This window comes from Silene latifolia, chromosome 11, assembly GCF_048544455.1.
Source record: "Silene latifolia isolate original U9 population chromosome 11, ASM4854445v1, whole genome shotgun sequence".
In the NCBI taxonomy this organism is placed as follows: Eukaryota; Viridiplantae; Streptophyta; class Magnoliopsida; order Caryophyllales; family Caryophyllaceae; genus Silene; species Silene latifolia.
The window spans coordinates 95662533-95682748 of NC_133536.1; positions in this window are offsets into that span (position 1 = coordinate 95662533).

Below are 20216 nucleotides of genomic sequence, written 5' to 3' on the forward strand. Positions count from 1 at the left end.
AAGGGGCGCGCCATTGCCGAGTTCTTCGCAGATAATCCTATCAACGACACCCAAGCAGTAGACAGGTGATCATTTCCAGACGAGGATATACTACAAGCTAATGTAGATTCTTGGGACCTTTATTTTGATGGAGCATCGAATTTAAGGGGATTTGGAATAGGAGTGTTCCTCATTTCTCCTGAAGGTGAGCATACACCACTCTCTGTCAAAATCGACTTCGAGGTGACAAATAACGCAGCAGAATATGAAGCTTGCCTCATAGGGCTACAAGCAGCAGTAAGTTTAGGCATCAAGGATCTTGGAAAATTCAAAGTGAAAGTCTAGCATCCTATCAGGCTAGGATAGATCAAATTGCCCAATTCTTCGATCAGGTCACTTATCTACACATACCTCGCGAAGAGAATCAATTTGCAGACGCTCTTGCAAAACTTGCATCATTGAATAATATGCCAGATGAAATGGTAGAAATCCCTTTATGCATCGAACGACGGTCAGAACCAGCTTATGTAAACCAAATTACGGGTGAAGAAGAAAATCCAGGGGAACCTTGGTTTCAAGTCATTCTAAACTTCAAGCTCAATGGTACATATCCACCAGATATGGATAAGAGGGGAAAACGTGCCATACGCCTACTAGCCTCTCAATACCTCCTCATGCAAGGAGAATTGTACAAAAGAACACCTCTTGGTGTAGTCTTGCACTGCCTTCATCATTCACAGGCACAAAATGTGATGGAAGAAGTTCATGATGGAGAATGTGGCCCTCACATGAGTGGACCAATGATGGCAAAGAAAATCACGCGTCTGGGATGTTGGAGTATGTGTCCTCAACAATAATGCGATCACATGTTTAAATCTCATATTAAGAATGCTGGGGGAAAATAAAAATTTATTGTCAACTGATCCACATTAATCGGTAATGATTGGCTGACTAGAGTTTGACATTACTGTCGTATGACGGTGGTGATCAGTTGATCCCTTAAGGTCATACCTCTAGGGTAACACTCTTAATTGATTAATTAATTAATTGTATGTTGATACAAGTTAATTAATTCCTTAAAATTGAACAAATGATTTTGTGAATGAGAATACGTATCTTATTGTAATTCGATTAAATAAGATTCGTACTAAGTAATTAAATTGTTTTATTACTTAGGTTTTATTATTGTTTATGAAACAATTAAAATAAGAATGAATGGTTTATTATAAATACAAGTTGTTGTGATTTATAATTATATGACCCATTTTAAGTACTTGTAATCATGAATTACTAGTTAATTTTTGTATGTGATTTATTTTGTTTATATAATGATTTTTAATAAGTTAAAAATGCATTATTTAATTACATGTCTAGTAACATGTCCAATATGTCACACTACACTAATTGAACAATTGACAAACTTAAAATGGACCATTTTAAGTCCCCTTGAGCCGTGTAAATGAAGATGGTAGGAGTTGCTTGTGTTGTGTTCATTTAATTGAAGGGAACACAATTATACTCTACTTATTATAGGCTTACATGCCTACTTTCTTGTGAAGAACAATTGTTAGACAATTAATTGAGCATGCATTAGCCTTGAGACCACCTAGGTACCCGGCCACCCATAAGGAAATAAGAGGAGTTTTTCCTCTTCTTTCATATAATTCATTCTTACACAACTCAACTTCTTACTCTTCTCCTCTTCTCTCTAAAATTGAGTTTTAGAATAGAAAACAAATTTGTTCAAAATCTTATATTTAGATTACTAAAAGTAGTAATAGAAATAATAATAAGATTATTTTTAAGGTCACTAATTCAATGTATCTAGTTAATATATAAATTAGTATTAAGGGTGATTATCTTGGTACAATTCCTTAAGGAGTAGATCCTACCATTGGGTCAAAATTCATCCTTGGAGCTCTCGGATTTTTCGAAGACTAGTTTGGTAGGAGACCAATTAGTATAACCGTTTGGCACCACCTTTGTAAGTTCATGATTTTCTTCTTACTTTGTTATTTTGTTATGCATACATAAGATCTAGTTAGTTTATGACTAAACTAAAACTTATATAGTTATTAGAAGTGTGTAATAAGAGATTAATGAATCCTACATGGGATATTACTGGACCACGATGGAGTCGGATTGTACCAAATACGTTAGACATTGCCATAACTGTCAAATCTTCTGGAATGTGCAACATGTTCCTCCTTCACTACTTTAAACCATGACATATCCTTGGCCATTTTCTGCTTGGGGAATCGATATCATCGGGAAAATCACTCCAGCCGGAACAGGAGGTCAGTGTTTCATTTTGGTAGCTATCGACTATTTCACTAAATGGGTCAAAGCGGCATCTTACACTAGTCTCACAGCCAAGAACGTGGGAAAGTTCATACAAACCAATATCATCTGTTGATATGGTTGCCCACATGAGATCATCATGGACAATGTATCACATTTCCTGGCTGAGACTAAGCAATTACTAGCCAAATAAAAGATCAAACTGTAAGATTCATTAACCTCTTATTAGACATTACTGAAAACTATATAAAATTAGTTTAGTCATAAACTAATTAGATCTTATGCATGCATAACTATAAAATACAAAGTAAGAAGAAAACCGATCTACTTACATTGAGGGCCGAAAGGATATACTAATTGGACACCTTCCTAATTAGTCTTCTTAAGAAAATCCTAGTGCTCCAAGAACCTTAGATTCAATATTGGAATCTACTCCTCATGGATTTGTAACAAGATAATCACCCTTAATATATGTACTAATTTAGATACTAGAAATTAGTATATGTGCCCTTAAAAATAATAACTAATATTATTGTTTACTACTTCTAGTAATGGTGGAATAATATTAGAGATTTTGTGAGGTTTTCTTTCTAATTGTTCTTGACAATTTTAGAGAGTTTGTTTTTCAATTCTCAATTAATTGAAAAATGGGTAAGAATGAATAATAATCATAAGTAGAGAAAAGCCTCTTCATTTTCATATGGTGGCCGGTTGGGTCTTGGGTAGGATGCCCAATGCATTTTCAATTTGCTCTTCTCAAGAGTTTAGGCATGCAACCCTATGATTAGTAGGGTATGATTGTGTTCCCCTTTAACTAAATAAACAAAACACAACCATCCCCTATACTCCTCATTTACACGGCACACATAGATAAAATTGGTCCATTTTAAGTTTATCAATTGTCAATTTGTGTAGTGTGACATATTGGACATGTTTCTTAATAATGCATTTTTAACTTATTAAAAATCATTATATAAACAAAATAAATCACATACAAAAGTTAACTAGTAATTCATGATTACAAGTACTTAAAATGGGTCATAGAATTATAAATCACAACAACTTGTATTTATAATAAACCATTCATTCTTATTTTAATTGTTTCATAAACAATAAATAAACCTAAGTAATAAAACAATTTAAATTACTTAGACCGAATCTTATATAATCGAATTACAATAAGATATGAATTCTCACTCACAAAATCATTCGTTCAATTTTAAGGAATTAATTAACTTGTATCAACATACAATTAATTAATTAATCAATTAAGAGTGTTACCCTAGAGGTATGACCTTAAGGGATCAATTGATCACCACCGTCATACGACAGTAATATCAAACTCTAGCCAGCCAATCATTATCGATTAATGTGGATCAGTTGACAATAAAATATTACTTTCTCTCATGCATTCTTATTATGAGATTTAAACATGTGATCGCATTATTGTCGAGGACACTTACTCCAACAATCTCCCACTTGTCCGCGACAAATGTGCGTCACCAATTCTCTTGTCCTATTACTATCTCCCACTCAATACAAGGTGTCTTGCAGGTCGTACTTGCATTTGATCATATCATGTGTGGTTTCCTCGATCAGGAGAATAACTGTCTGACCGGAATTATCTACCGTAGATACCTTCCTAGCGTGGCCACACATTTCAAGTTCATTACTCCTGGAGTGGCCTTGAGATATAAGATAACCCTGACAGGGATGGACAATTTCTATTGCATTCTTCCCTTCGAATAGCCATAGCTCATCATAACCCATAATGTGCCCATTTGACCCCAATTACGAAGGTCGTAGACATAAATCAAAGTCATTCTAAAACTGTGCCATCGTAGGCGAACAGTCTTTAGTCAAAGAATCGACTCATAAGAATACTATAGTAGCTCTCGCCACGACCAGGCTATAAAAATTTCCAGAACTGTATAAGCGGTCATAAGCCCGACAGAGTGTCCCATACAGTCTGCCTATGTGATCGACTAGTCATCTCTCATGACTTTATGGCACTTGAACTCGCCATCAATTACATCACACTCTAGTTACTTTGAGACGTCACCTCATATAAGCAACTAGGGGCGAATACTATGTTAATCTAGTTCACTTTAATGGGGTTCAATATTGTCTCAACAACCCATTTGGATGTAACAAAGTAATAATAGAGTTTAATATAAAACTCAAACGATGAATGCATTATCACATATGTAAAATTGATACAATATCAATTACTACATAATCTATAATCCATATTCCATTTTGTATATGTCGCACATTTCAACTCAATTGAAATGACATGAGTTATCATGTTAAACCTGTGAAAAGGCTTTTGGTTAGTAAGTCTCAGCAACACATTGCACTTTCTCTAACCTTGCTATATGCTTTTTCCCTTTGTTATGTATAATCTTTATTATAAAACTTTTGAGTACATGGCTAAATCTAATCTAGACATAGGCTCTCTTGCCTTAGGGTAGCTCCCGCTGTCTTCACATTGTATGGGATAGGACCTTTGGTTACTGGAACGAACTACCATAGTTCCTCCAATTCAGAAAACCGAATCCTAATATCATCCCTTCCTTCTTGCATATCTCATTATTGCAAGTGTACTCAATTTTCGTTGTTAATCCCTCATTGTTCTACTGCCGAGAACGTTTCTAACATATCTGCTCCTTAAATAATATAGCCAAGATGGTTCTCTAACCATCCTTATGTGTTTTAGAACATGGTTTTAGTGTAACTCCTTGCACATAAATCCATCTCAATTCTAAATGCTTAGCTTCATATCTTTAGTGCTCCAAGAGTACTAACCAATGAACTATATGGCTATATAGAGACTTCTTCTCAAAAATTTGATTTGTAAATTTTTGTCATACTCCAAGTATACGAAATTTAAGAATGGTGATACATCTAAGCGTAATGAATTAATCCTGCCGCGGAAGCAAGTGGATTCAATTTCTACATGTTCAATACCTTTGAACTTGACTAGACTCTTATCAATATAAGAATATTCATTTAACGCTAATATCCTCTCAGAACTATCTTTGTAGGTCTGGATACCTTATAGATGTATTATTCCTGTCCTAAGTCTTTCGTTATTCACAATGATCAATATGTCCCTTACATATAAGACTAATAAAACCACATTACTCCCACTAAACTTCATGTATAAACAGAACAACTCGACAATTCGAGAAATGTTTATCACATGATCAAAACATACAATTTAACTCTTGACATCTACTTAAGACTTCCTCTTAAGTTCGCATCCTACTTTAGGATAGTTGCGATTTTACAAAACTCATGCAAGATGATTTTAAAATCCAACTATATCAAATCATACCCGAATACAATGAAGCGTTGTTGTTGCGTGCAAAACCCTTTGCCACCAACCAACCAAGCTTAATAACCATTTTCATGTTTATGCTCATTTCGGACTTTTGCGGAGTTGAAACTAGATAAATCATCTTAATATGTTACAGGTTTGTTACTTTTAAATAATAACATGACTCCTGTCTACTTAGATTTCGAAGAAATAATTACTGATTTTGGCCAAGAAGGAACATCTTCCTACGTCTTATTCTCAGTTTGTGGCTCTTGAACATTTTCTCCCACTCTGTCGATAAGAAATAATACTCTTTTCTCTAATAGACATCATCACGAACCCCAAACCCTTTGTTCTTGTGATCATGTAGGAAGAGAGACCACACGTTCATTATCGAAACAAGCTACAATTTAGGTATCATGCCTAACCATATCACATATGAAATGTAGATGATTGCTTTAATTATGTTTTGTTTTAGTGGAATAAGTAAATACTAGACAAATTGTGATAGAAACTACTTCCAGCTTTATAGTAAAGATTCAATCATATCGTATAGGATTCTTTGACACTTTCTAATATTATGAAGGTGAACTCGTGATACAATATCACACTCCTTTTGGTGCATATAAAAGTCTTCACTTTATTGTTCCCTATATTAACAAAGTACTAATACTTTGGTCATAATCTCTAGGTTTTGATACTTTTAAGAATTCATTGAACTTATTCAAAGAATTTCTCTTCTTACCTCATTAAGTGGATACCAAGTATCTACCTAGTTCGTTGGTAAAAGAGATGAAGAAGTAATAACCCTTTCAGATTGAATTGTATTCAACCATACACATCAAAGTGTAAATAGGGCGAATATCTTGCTATATTCATAATTCTTTATTGGAAAGAAGTCATGAATTAATCTTGCTTTGAATACAAGATTCACACATACTAATAGATTCCCTATCAAATGGTTGGGACACTGGTCAAAACTAGTCTCTAAATGCAATTTCAATCGATAATTGAGAAATAATTGGGGTCACCAATTTGAGTCTTATACAATGAATACAGTATAACACTTATATGTCTATGCATGAAATGACAACTACCCTAGTTCCATTCAAGTAAATTTCTGAATTTATTCTTGCTAGTCGTCGTACGATTATTCAATGTTAGTATTCTAAGGATTTAAAAAACCCTCGGATTGTGTTATGAACACATCCTCCTCTAAATACCCATTTAGAAAGGTGGTTTTGACATCTTTTGCCATATTTCATAATCATGAAATGTGGAATTTTCTAACATTGTTCACAAATTTGTATCAAATATTTATGACGTGATAATTCGCAAGAAGGATTTATCAATGTCATACATATTTAAGAAGGAATATGTTGGTGTCACACGACCAACTTCCTTGATCTTTACTTATTTAGGAATTTGTCTCTATTTTAGTGTCTAACACCTTCTCTTTCGCGCCTAGTTCTATCCTTAACCATTTAGATAGATACTTTACTTCTTATTGCTCCCACTTATGCCAAGAATTTATACTTGACGAAGACTTATCTTCATATAAATTCCTAGTTAATCCTTCACAAGGATGAACTCTATTGTGGTATTTAGTTAATCAAAATTTCTAACAAATTAATTTACCAATTTTATATCGTCATGTGCTTAACAACTTTAGTGTTTGATGACAAGTGATTGTTTTGAGCAATAATATTTTTTAACCATGGATGCATAGAAGATATTATCAAAACATATTTTTGTAAGATTCATTAATCTCTTATTAGACACTTCTAATAACTATGTGTTTATTAGTTAAGTCATAAACTAAAAGGAACTTATGCATGCATGACAAAATACAAAGTAAGAAGAAAAAACGATTATTCTTACATAGAGGGCCGAGATGGTTTATACTAATTGGTCTCCTACCAAATTAGTTTTCTTAAAGAAAAATCCAAATGCCCAAGAAAAACCCTAGATCCAATGATGGGATCTACTCCTTAAGGATTGCACCAAGGTAATCACCCTTAATCAAAGTACTAATTTTGTTACTAGAAATTAGTATTTGTATCCTTAAATTATTACTAATATTATTAGTATACTACTTCTAGTAATGAGAGAATAATATTAGAGATAATGTGAGATTTTTCTAGAGTGTTCAACAACAATCACTAGAGAGATAAGTTGTTAACTAAGCAATAAACTTATAAGAATGAATTGTGTAAATTGGAAGAGAAAAACTCTCCCAATTTACAAGGGTGGCCGGGTAGCATAAGGGAAGAGTGCCCAATGATTTTGCATATTTCTCTTCTTAAGAGCTTAGGCATGCAAACCTATCATTAGTAAGTTATCACTACTACAAATACAGGCAACCACAACGGCCCTTTAACAATGCTTATTCACGAAAATCATCAAAACACGTTGTAGAATTGATTCCGCGAATTTTACCAAACTTTATTACAACGGTTCTGTGTTGTTAACCGTTTTTATTGGTTTTAACAACGGGTAATACTTAAACAACCGTTGTTAATGAAAAAACTAATAACAACGGTTAAATTTTAACCGTTGTTAATGGTTTGGCGCCAAATTAGTGAAAAGTAATCACAACGGTTATATTAGAACCCGTTTTTAATACTTTTTAACAACGGTTGTAGACTCAATAACCGTTGTTATTAATCTTATGAAAATCTTAAGAACAACATATTGCTTTATTCTGCTATACGCTACAAAACACAAACACAAGCTAGCTAATACTGCTACTATATCATCCTCCATTCCTCCCTGTTCGTCTCTCTGTCTTCATCTCCGTCATCGTTGTCACGTCTTTCTCCCTCATCGTGTTTATCAATCAGGTATATATATGTTTCTTAGCAACGCTTATAGATATAGGATTTTTTGGGTTATTATCTAATTTGTTGATAATTTAGCTTAATTGCTTTCCTGAATTTCGTTTATTTGTTTGCCTATTATTGTATTTTCTTAATTAGTTGCCTATTATTACGAATGTAGAATAATGACTCGAACTTGGATGATTGATGCAAATATGAGTGACCGCGCCTACAAGGATGGTTTAGCTGAATTTTATGAATTGGTTTCGAACAGTTTGAAAGGTTCTTCTAGTATTGCATGTCCTTGTGAAAGATGTGGTAATATTAGCTATATGGCTTTTCCGGACGTTAAAATACACCTAGAAAAGTGGAGATTTAGTCGATCCTATACACGTTGGATTTTTCATGGGGAATCATTAGAGGAAGAGAATAACTCTGAAGAAGATGATGTTGAGGTACACGAAAGGCTAATCGATGATCCCTGAGTTTGCCGAGTTTTTGAGTTGGAAGAGTTGGAAGTAGAGAAGTTGAATGTTGGGTCTATAGATAATAAAGAGAATGATGATGAGTCGATTTCTTTTGAAGATGTAGGTGATGACACTAGTAATTGGGATGACCTTAACAACATATATGAGAAGTTGTGTGAGTCTGAAGCACCTCTGTATCCTGGTTGTAAGTTCACAAAAATGTCGGCTGTGGTGAAGTTGTATAATATCAAGGGGGCAAATGGGGTGAGTGACACGTGTTTCATTAGTTTTTTAGCCTTGATAAAGGAGTTGCTTCCTGTTGGTAATGTTCTACCTGTTAAGACATATGAGGCGAAAAAACTAATAAGAGGAGTGGGTATGAAATATGAGAAAATACATGCATGTCCAAATGATTACATATTGTATCGGAAATTATATCAAAACTTAACCAATTGCCCTAAATGTTTGGAGTGGCGTTATAAGGATAAGGAAGGGATCCCGGCTAAGGTGTTGTGGTATTTTCCATTGATACCAAGAGTCATAAGGATTTATGCGAATCCCGATGATGCAAAAATGTTAACTTGGCATGAAACAGGAAGAATAAATGATGGAAAGCTAAGACACCCGGCAGATGGTAAGCAATGGAAATCGTTCGACGCTAAGTATCCCGAGTTCGGCAATGAACCTAGAAACTTATGTCTAGCGCTGTCCACTGATGGAATGAACCCACACGGAAACATGAGTAGCCAACATAGTACTTGGCCAGTAGTGTTGGCTATTTATAACTTACCTCCATATGTGTGCATGAAAAGAAAGTATTTGATATTGTCGTTGTTAATTTCCGGCCCTAAACAACCTGGAAATGATATAGATGTATATTTGGAACCTCTTCTAGATGATTTGCGATTGTTGTGGGATAGTGGGATAGAAGTATTTGATGCATATAAGAACGAAACTTTCAATTTGAGAGCGATGTTATTGTGTACAATAACTGACTATCCGGCTTATGGCGACCTTTCTGGGCACACAGTTCATGGGAAAGAGGCTTGTCCATTGTGTGGGGAGGATATCGAGTCTGAGTACTTGAAGTCTTCTCGTAAGTATGTGTATATGGGAAATAGGAGGTTCTTGTCTCATGACCATTGTTATCGCAAGATGCAGAAAGCATTCAATGAAAGACAAGAACTTCGTCAACCTCCTAGAATTTTGAGTGGGCATGAAGTTTATCAGAAAGTAAAGCATATTGAGATAGATTATGGGAAGAAGAGGGGGTCTAAATTGTCTACTCGTGGGTATAAGAAAAGATCCATATTTTTTTATAAACTTCCATATTGGCCGACTGGAGGTCGGCATTGCCTCGATTTCATGCACATTGAGAAAAATGTCCGTGATAATATTATCAATACCCTTCTGAATGTTCCTGGTAAAACAAAGGATAACGCCGCAGCTAGGGAAGATATGAAAATGATGGGTATTAGGCTAGAGTTGGCACCACAGAAGAGAGGTAATCGTACATTTTTACCGCCAGCAGCTTATACCCTTTCACGGAATGAGAAAAAAGAGTTCTGTGCATGCTTGAATGGAATTAAAGTGCCACATGGTTATTCGTCGAACATCAAAAGCCTAGTGTCGATGCAAGACCTAAAACTCACCGGGTTAAAGTCACATGATTGTCACACTTTGATGCAACAATTACTACTGTGGCTATTCGTTCAATTTTACGAAAAGGTAAGATATGCTATAACTAGATTCTGTCTCTTCTTCCAGTCCATATGCGAGAAAGTCATCGATCCCGATGACGCGGATTCATTGCGGGACCTCGTTGTAACCTCTCTTTGTCGGTTGGAAATGTATTTTCCACCCTCTTTCTTCACTATCATGATTCATCTGACCATTCACTTGGTTAGGGAGATTTTGTACCTTGGGCCGTGTACTTGAGATACCAGTATCCTTTCGAAAGATTGATGAAAGTCTACAAGGACTATACATCTAATCGGTATCGTCCGGAAGGTTGTATTGCTGAACGCGCTATTTTAGACGAAGCTCTTTCATATTGTTACGCTCATCTCTCCCCGAAGGAGTTGATTGGCGTTCCTAAGAATCGTCATAGTGATTGGATGACCGGAAAAGGTATTCGGGGCCGGGTTGAAAAAATTGTGACACGTGAAATGTTGCATTTAGCACACATGTATGTGCTAAACAACGAAGATGAGGTGCAACCTTATATTCAACAACACAAAGATGAGCTCAAATACGATCACCAAAACAAGACCGAGAAGTGGATTGCGAACGAGCATACGAAGACGTTTGCAGAGTGGTTTAGGAATATTGTCTTAGAGTGTATTGATCAAACTGGTGATGACATCTCTCCTAGGTTACTACGTCTTGGTTTAGGTCCAAATGCCAGGGTCACCTTTTACAACAGTTTTGCCATTAATGGATATACTTTTACACCGCGAGCAAGATGAGGTGAGCACAATGCAAAATAGTGGTGTGAGTTCTGAATTTGAGGCAATGCACTTTGCTACTTCAAAAGATAAAAAGCCTATTTGGGGAAAATGCCTTTATTATGGTGTTATTCAAGAAATATTGGTACTAGATTACATTGATTTCACAATGCCTTTGTTTCGATGTAACTGGGTTGATAACAACATCCATTGTGTCCGAAAGGATAAGATGGGATTTACGTTGGTCAATCTGGGTAAGGTTGGCAATAATAAGGATGATCCTTTCATAATGGCATCCCAAGCTAAACAAGTGTTCTATGTGACCGATCCTATGGATAAGAAGTGGTCTGTTGTACTGTCTATAAGGAGTAGAAGGAGTAGTCCATCCGATAATGGTGATGATGATCAGGATGTCGTTTTTGAGGGAAAGGATCAGTCTACCACTGTATCTTATTTCGACGATGTTGACATTGATCATGAGGACACTGAAAGCATCTATATGCGTGATGACCATGGTGAAGGTATTTGGGTTAACGAAGAAACTATGACATTCAAGAAACGTCCCCGATCCTGAGATAGTTCATCAGGACACAGTGATATGGACGACCAACATTTTGAGTCATTTTCAGACCAATAATTTGATGGTTTAATTTATTGGTAAATCAATAATGGTCATTATATTGTTAAATAAAAATTCCCAAATTTGCATGGCATGGTAAATCCTGTAGCTTAGATATGCAGTATGCATGCATGCTGGTGTTGTCTTATTTTCTTGATCTTATTATTAGATGTGGATCTTTGGTGTTGAAATTCTTTGAATAATGTTGCAAAGTATATGTTACGAGTTTGGGTTTGTATTGGAATTACTGATAATTTTTTTAAAAAAAAAAAAGTTCAACAATAACAACGGTTATATTTAAATTACCCGTTGTTAATACTTTCAACAACGGGTGTAGTACCTCTACCCGTTGTCAATGATTTTTTTGACATATTTCATTTTGGCGCAAATTGGGTGAAAATATATTACAACGGGTATATTTTAACCGTTGTAATAAACGTTTGACAACGGTTGTCTTTTATTGACCCGTTGTTATTAACATATAACAACGGTTCTTCTCTGAGCACCCGTTGTCAATAGTTTGTCTTAATAAAAAACTAATTTAGAAACCCATACAGCATGCCATAAACAAACACACACAACATTAATTCAACCGTTGGTATCCTGAGTTAATTTTTCTCTCTTCCTCGCTTTCTACATTCTCGTTGCCGGCCGTCGCCCAATTTCCGACGCCCATATTCCGTTGCCTTCCCTTATCATCCTGCTCGTTCTCTTTATCATCATCATCATCATCATCAGGTATGTTCACTTTAATTTTGTGTTTCGTCATTAGGGTTTTAAGACGATCATCTTGTTCACTTTAATTCTGTTTGTTTTTCGTCTTCTTTGTTATCTTTATCATCCCGCATCATCTACTTCACTCCTCTTATTAGGGTTTAGGATTTTAGAAGCTCAATATGTTGTTTTAAATTTTCATTCCTATTAGCTAGGGTTTAGGGTTTTAGATAATACTCTGCATGTACGTTGTTAAGTTGTTCATTTCCTGTTCATATTTGGGTTTTAGGATTATCATGGGTGAAAAACGTAAAAGAAGTCAAAAGAATAATAAGCCTGGTGATAATAAGCCTGGTGAGAGGGGTGCTACGAAGTGCCAGAGAGTCCTTGCAACTATAGCCGCTAAACAGCCGTTCAAAATAACATGGAGTGAGATGGGTTTCCCTAGTGGTCCAAATGCGGGTCTTTTCTCCAGTTGGATTGGTACTTGCACAAGACAGTTTGTGCCTATCCATTTAGATGATTTTAGAAATTTGAATCCAAAATTGGCGGAGTTATACCTGGCTCGTGTAAAGGAAGGCTTTATTATACCCGATGAAAGCCATGATGAGTATTTAATGCATAAGGCAGCAGCTGTCCACAGGCAGTTGAGGTGTGACGTTGCTAGAGATTGGTTGTATGTGGACAAGGCAACGAGGGAGATGCGTAAGAGCCCACCGGAAAACAAGTATCCCACCATCAAGCAGGAACACTGGGATCTTTTCAAAAAGATGAGAACTACTGAGAAGTTTCAGGTTAAATATCCTCGCCTTTTAACGATTTACCTATCATTTTTTTAATTAATGAGTCCTTTATATAATCTTTTTATTATCTCATCTACTTGCGCTTTTATATAATTATTTGAAGGCCGTTAGCAGAAGAAATCGTGCTAACATTTCATGCAAGAAGGGGAAATGGTATGGTTCTCGAGGTGATTCTGAGAAAGATAGAAGAGAACCTCGTAAGTAGCATGCATTATTCCCCTGTGAGACTTTATTTTTTTAATCACACTTGGACTTGCATTGATACACATTTACATGTATAAATGTTACCATGTTAATGTGTAGGTGGCAAAGGGAGTGAAAGAGGTGGATCGGCATGTAACTTATAAAGAGGGGCACACGCCTAAAGGATCCCAGTCGTCGCGTGACAAATATGATGAGGAAGTTTTGGCCAACATAGTAAGCATTATTTTATTAAGACGAGTTCATTACTAACTTTATTATTTTAGTCACAAATATAATTTGAAGTTTATTTAATATATTATAGGACAACGTATTAAAAGAGGTAGAAGAAGGGAAATTCACTCCCAGTGGTCGTAATGACGTTCTTGCTAGAGCGATCGGCCGACCCGAACATCCAGGTCGTTTGAGGGGCGTCCCGTTACAGGTTGGAGTAACGAAATATTATGGGAAAACCGCTTGAGATAAAGAAGAAAAGGAAGACTAAGTCCGAGAAGGTGACATGGTAACATTTATTCTATTATTTTTATTTAAGTTCAATTCACATGTTATTGTTGGGATAAAAATTGCCGACACATTACATTCTTGGCAAGCGACTTGATTAATGGCATCCGTACTACTAAAGTGAATCTTTGGAGGTAAGCTTTCGAAGAAGAAGTGAAGATGATGGAGGATGTCATTTCTAAAGGGGGTAATAATAAGGTTCAACAGATTGGTCAAGAGGCCGCTACTACCTTGGCAATACATGAGAAGGAAGTATCGGTCAACGAGATTCAGAAAGATCAGGTACCTAATAATGCTTCTGAAGTTGTAACAACTAAAGCCGATCAGGTACCTAATACTTCCTTATTTTTCTTTTCTTTTTTTTTGGGTAAGATCAGGGGGTGTGTTCACTGCCAGCTCTAATGCTATAACTTCTGACATGGTGAAGTTTGTATGAATGAAGTGTTTAATTAGTTAAATTTATATGAATGCTGAAGTTTGTGCAAAAATCGGCCTGAGACAGAAAGCGTTTTTGCAAAATCTTTTGAATGCTGAAGCGTTTTTGCAAAGATATAATAATGTATGTGTATATTCTTCAGGTCGTAAACAAGAGGCCAGTTATTCTTGCTGACCCTAATAGAACCGAAAAGCCACATGTGCGTGTTGGCCGGGGTCTCGTAGAAATGCACACCAAATCTGCAGCAGCGGAAACTGTAGTTCATGGCGAAAAACTTTTACCGAATCATACCAAAGTAGAGATAACTATAGTCTTACCAGGCCATGAAAACTTGCAACTGCCTGTCCCAGTTCGTGACGACATTACCATTCTGGGAGATGCGCTTGGAAGTTTCATCCAATGGCCTGAAACTCACATCTACTTGGCGAAGATATCTCCGCCTCGGCGGAAAGCGATTGGGGTTAGAAGAAATACCTTTATATATATGTTAAATTTTTAATTGTTGAATGTTTTTATATGTTAAATTTATATGTTATTTTTTTTTTGTAGGGAACAAAAAAGTCGGCTTTGGCGGATAAGCCTAAGTCCACAGACATGCCAACGACCTCGTCGAGACAACAACTTGATGAGGTATTTAATTAACTTCTCCATTTTTTTAAAAACCTCACTCCCTTTATTTATATTTTTTCTGTATTTATAAAAAGCATGGTAATTTTGTGTAGGGGACAAAAAAGACTGATAAGCCTAAGTCCCCAGTCTTACCTGCTGCTACTACCTCATCATTGAAAGTTAGGAGTTTAAACGACACACAATATAAAGGGAAGGAGTACATGGGATATGTAAGAACGGTGACGATGATGAAACTGCATGAGGAGGCTGCCCATCGCATAGCAACCGAGCAATTGATAGTTATTCCGCTCGAGGAGGATATTCTAGGGGTTGAGCGCCAAGCACTTCTATCATGGGATATGCTAGCCGTATGGGCTGGCCTAGACCAGATTGATATCCAACACGTATTTGTTTGGATGAAGTAAGTTTCTTAATAAATAATTTCATATTCTAATATTCTGACTACTAGATAGTGTTTTAAATACCGGAATTAAAACCGTAATAATGTAGGATATTGAAATTGAGAGTGATGCCCGAGAAGAATATTCCATCTGATCAATACGGATTCCTTTGCCCCTATGTTTTATCTTTATTTATTGCGGATTTCTCGTTCGAACAACGGGTAGATTATATTGCTCAGCAATTGGCGACAACCAAGAAGCTGATTTTTGGCGCTTATAATAAAAAAAGGTAATAAACAAATTAATATTACGTTTCCCCCTACTATTGCATTTTCATAACTAATATATGTACTTGTTAATAATGATGATTTCTCTTGATGTAGGACTCATTGGGTGCTAGCAGCCATCATGCCGACAAGGAATAAAGTTTTCTGGTTGGACTCTTTACATCATCAACCAAGCGAGACTTTTAAGCGCTTGATTAATATGTAAGTTTATAATACTGATTTATTTATAATAACATTAAGTTTCAATTTTTATTTATAGAAAAAAGCTCATTTTTGCCCCTAAAAAAATGAGTTTCTGCCTACTTTTTTATTTTTAAAAAAAAAAGGCCTTTGAGAAGAAAAGAGCAAACGAGCAGGATCAACCCACGAAAGATTCTGATGTTGGCCCTGATTTTATTACGATAACAGGGGTACGTGCTCAAATACAATAACATTAAGTGCAAAATCTGTGTTTAATACTAATACAATACCTAAAGTTCAAGATTCTGATGTGAGCCTTCTCTCGTCTGTTTTTTTTTATGTAATAATAGGCCCCTCGCCGGCCAGATAGCATACAATGTGGATACTACGCTTGTCGGTTCATGTTGGAGATTATTAGGCGAAGATATCTCATTATTCCAAAAAAGGTTAGTAATAATTTAAATATGTGTTTATTACTTTTTTTTAAATTAGAGCTAATAATGTTGTCTTGCTTGCTGCTATATATACCATGATGTTGCTAATATTGTCTTGCTTGCTGCTATATATACCATAATGTCTTCTCTTATTTTTTTCCGCAGTATGCAATCAACCCGTCACAACAGATTGAGCAGTACTCAAGTATAGATATAGACGAGGTAAGAGACATGTGGGGCAACTACGTCTTAGAATATAGAAATGCATGATACTCAGAGTTTAGATCAACTTATTAGTAAATTTTTTGTTGAAGTTAGGGAATGATTAGTTCATGTAAATTCAACTCCTTGTAAGTATATATATATATGATGCATTTCTTTGTTGTGGTTGAATTGAATCTATTGAGTTCTGATGAACCCAGCTGTGATTTATGCTAGTGCTGGTATATGGTGCTGCTGACATATGCAGGTTTTTGAATGGCATGAAACAAATTTAATTTTTCAAAACATTAGGAGTTCGTAATAAAAACGGTTACTAAAAAAAACCGTTGTGAATACCTTTCACAACGGTTAATAAAAATAACACCGTTGTGAATGACATTCACAAATACCCGCACATAATATTCAACAACAGGTTTTAATCGAAGAACCGTTGTTAAAAGTCTTCACAATTTTGGAGGTAAAATTACAACAACGGGTATTAAACTAAGAACCGTTGTTACTAACAATTTCAACAACGGGTATGTACCATAAACCCGTTGTCAAAAGACTTCACAATTTTGGAGGGAAAGTTACAACAACGGTTATACATATGACAACCGTTGTTATATTATTCCCTCCAAATTTTTGAAACACTTTCCACAACGGAGAACACCCAACAACAACGGCTTTTAACCGTGGTGAATACTTTAGACAACGGTTTCATTAAATAACCAAACCGTTGTAAATACCTTCTACAACGGCCGCTTTAACAACGTCCGCTTTTTGTTTTTACAACGGTTTTTACCCGTTGTTATAGGCTGTATCTGTAGTAGTGTATGATTATGCCTTCCACTTAATTAAAATAATCAAAGCACAATTTCATCTTATTCCCCATTTACACGGCTCACATAAGATAAAATGGATCCATTTTAAGTTTGTCAAATGTTAATTTGTATAGTGTGACATATTGGACATGTTACTAGACATGTAATTTAAATAATGTATTTTTAACTTATTAAAAATCATTATATAAACAAAATAAATCACATACAAAAATTAACTAGTAATTCACAATTACAATTACTTAAAATGGGTCATAGAATTATAAATCGGAACTACTTGTATTTATAATAAACTATTCATTCTTAATATAATTGTTTCATAAACATTAAATAAACCTTTAGTAATAAAACAATTCAATTACTTAGTACGAATCTCATTTAATCGAATTACAATAAGATACGTATCATTACTCACAAAATCATTTGTTCAAATTTAAGGAATTAATTAACTTGTATCAACATACAATTAATTAATTAATCAATTAAGAGCGTTACCTTAGAGGTATGACCTTAAGGGATCAACTGATCACCACCGTCATACGACAGTAATGTCAAACTCTAGTCAGCCAATCATTACCGATTAATGTGGATCAGTTGACAATAAAATATTACATTCCCTTTAGCATTCTTAATATGAGATTTAAACATGTGATCGCATTATTGTCGTGGACACATACTCCAACAATTTTGATCCAGTACAACTTTTATTCATATTCTTCACAAGAGAATATAGGCATGTAAGGAATTTTAAGATGTTAATCTTATAGTTGCATAGGACGATTCCTATCGAGTTCTATGGAATAGAACGATTCCTATGGATCTAGTCCACAACCTATGATTCGGTTCATTATAGAAAGAGATTCTATTTGTCGTAAGTAATAGTGGGTTAGCGGAGACTTGTGTTACAATCGAATTGATATTATATATGTTTAGGAGCGATAATAAAGAACAACATAAAACAACGAAATAATGGGAAAATCAAACATTCATTGTTATATATAAAACATTTAAGAATGTTTTAGCATTTATATAGTGACCTCTACCCAACTATTATAAATGATCCCGAGATCCAAATTCATATCAACTCGGGCACGGTGAGTCGATTCATCCCTAATCAATATAACTCGGTGGATTAACTCTTTAATCGATTCTACTTGTAGAACTCTCAGTCGATAAAATTACTTTAATATTTATCTTAAGCCCGGAACACATGCGGCTACGGTCGCGAATACTTCCATTGAGCTCAATCCGAATTTCGATATAGTAACAATTTACCACCCACTTACCCAATGTAACAAGTTTAGCACCCCGGTGAGCCGAGCCTACTTTCTTATGAAATTGGGATTCATGGTTCTACTATTTGGTAAGGCTAATTCTCAATTATTATTTAGTGAGAGGTCTTGTCAATTTATTATCTATCTCGTTTTAAGTGAACTAAAGCGGTGAAATAGAGATAATTATAATTGACACGGTCGATGACTCGATAAAATATGATATGCATGTGTAGTTATGACGATTTGGCTATGCATGCAAACATATAAAACAAATGCAAAGCAAAAACAATAAAATCCTAGTATGGCCTTCCTAAAATAGTAAATCTAATAAACTATTTACAAACTCGGAAACCAACTCCATTGGTCCCTAGAACTTCATTTGGCACGCACTCTAAGGCAACACCGTCTTTGTCGGAACGCCTTCCCGAATGGCACCGCCTTCAAGGAACTCCGGGATAAAAAAAATTACATAGCTTTTCTAATTTATACATTATAAAAACAAAAACAAAAATAAAATAAAAGTGATACGAGATCACATTAATTACAACCGAATCGATATCCCCATTCATTTCGGGAAATATCAATTAAAAACTAAGGCCATACTAAGTACAAATTACATAATTCAAAATTATATAAAATATAAAACATGACATTCATAAAAATGCAGCATTAATATATGTATGAAACATGCCATGTGATGTGCCAAATCGCCCTATTTAACCTAATATCATATATTCGGAACGGTTTTATTGATAATTGTGACTATTAACTTATTAAAATCACACAATATTACATAAATCAAATCTATGTCCAAGTTAATCACCCCAACCAATTTAGGACTCAAAAATTTAGTATTCACTAAATATTTGACAATAATTCAACTTGATATTTTTATTATTGCTCTTTAAACAGTTTTTATTCATAATAATAAAGAAATAATTCCCAATAAGTCATAAAAATTCGAAAATTTCAAAATCATAATTTTGTAAATTCTGGAAAATTCCCAACATTCCAAAATTTTTAATAAAAATTTGCCCATAGAATATATTTAATTCATTTCACAAATAAATCGCATAATACATAACTTTAAACTTTTAATTCCAAATTAAACATAAAATTATGTAAAAATCAAAATTTAAAAATTTGAATATTCTAGATAAATTTCCAGATCCTGGAAATGACAAATTTTCAACCCCAAAAATCGAATTTACAATTATGACTATTTAAAGTTGCTATTTATCAATTTTACAATATAAAAAATCAATAATCATCCAAATCAAACGAAATTTGACATGCAACTTTAGATCTGATGTTCATATCATATATACAACATTGGGAAAAAATTTCATCCCATAAAATTCATTTTAGCTATTTTTGCC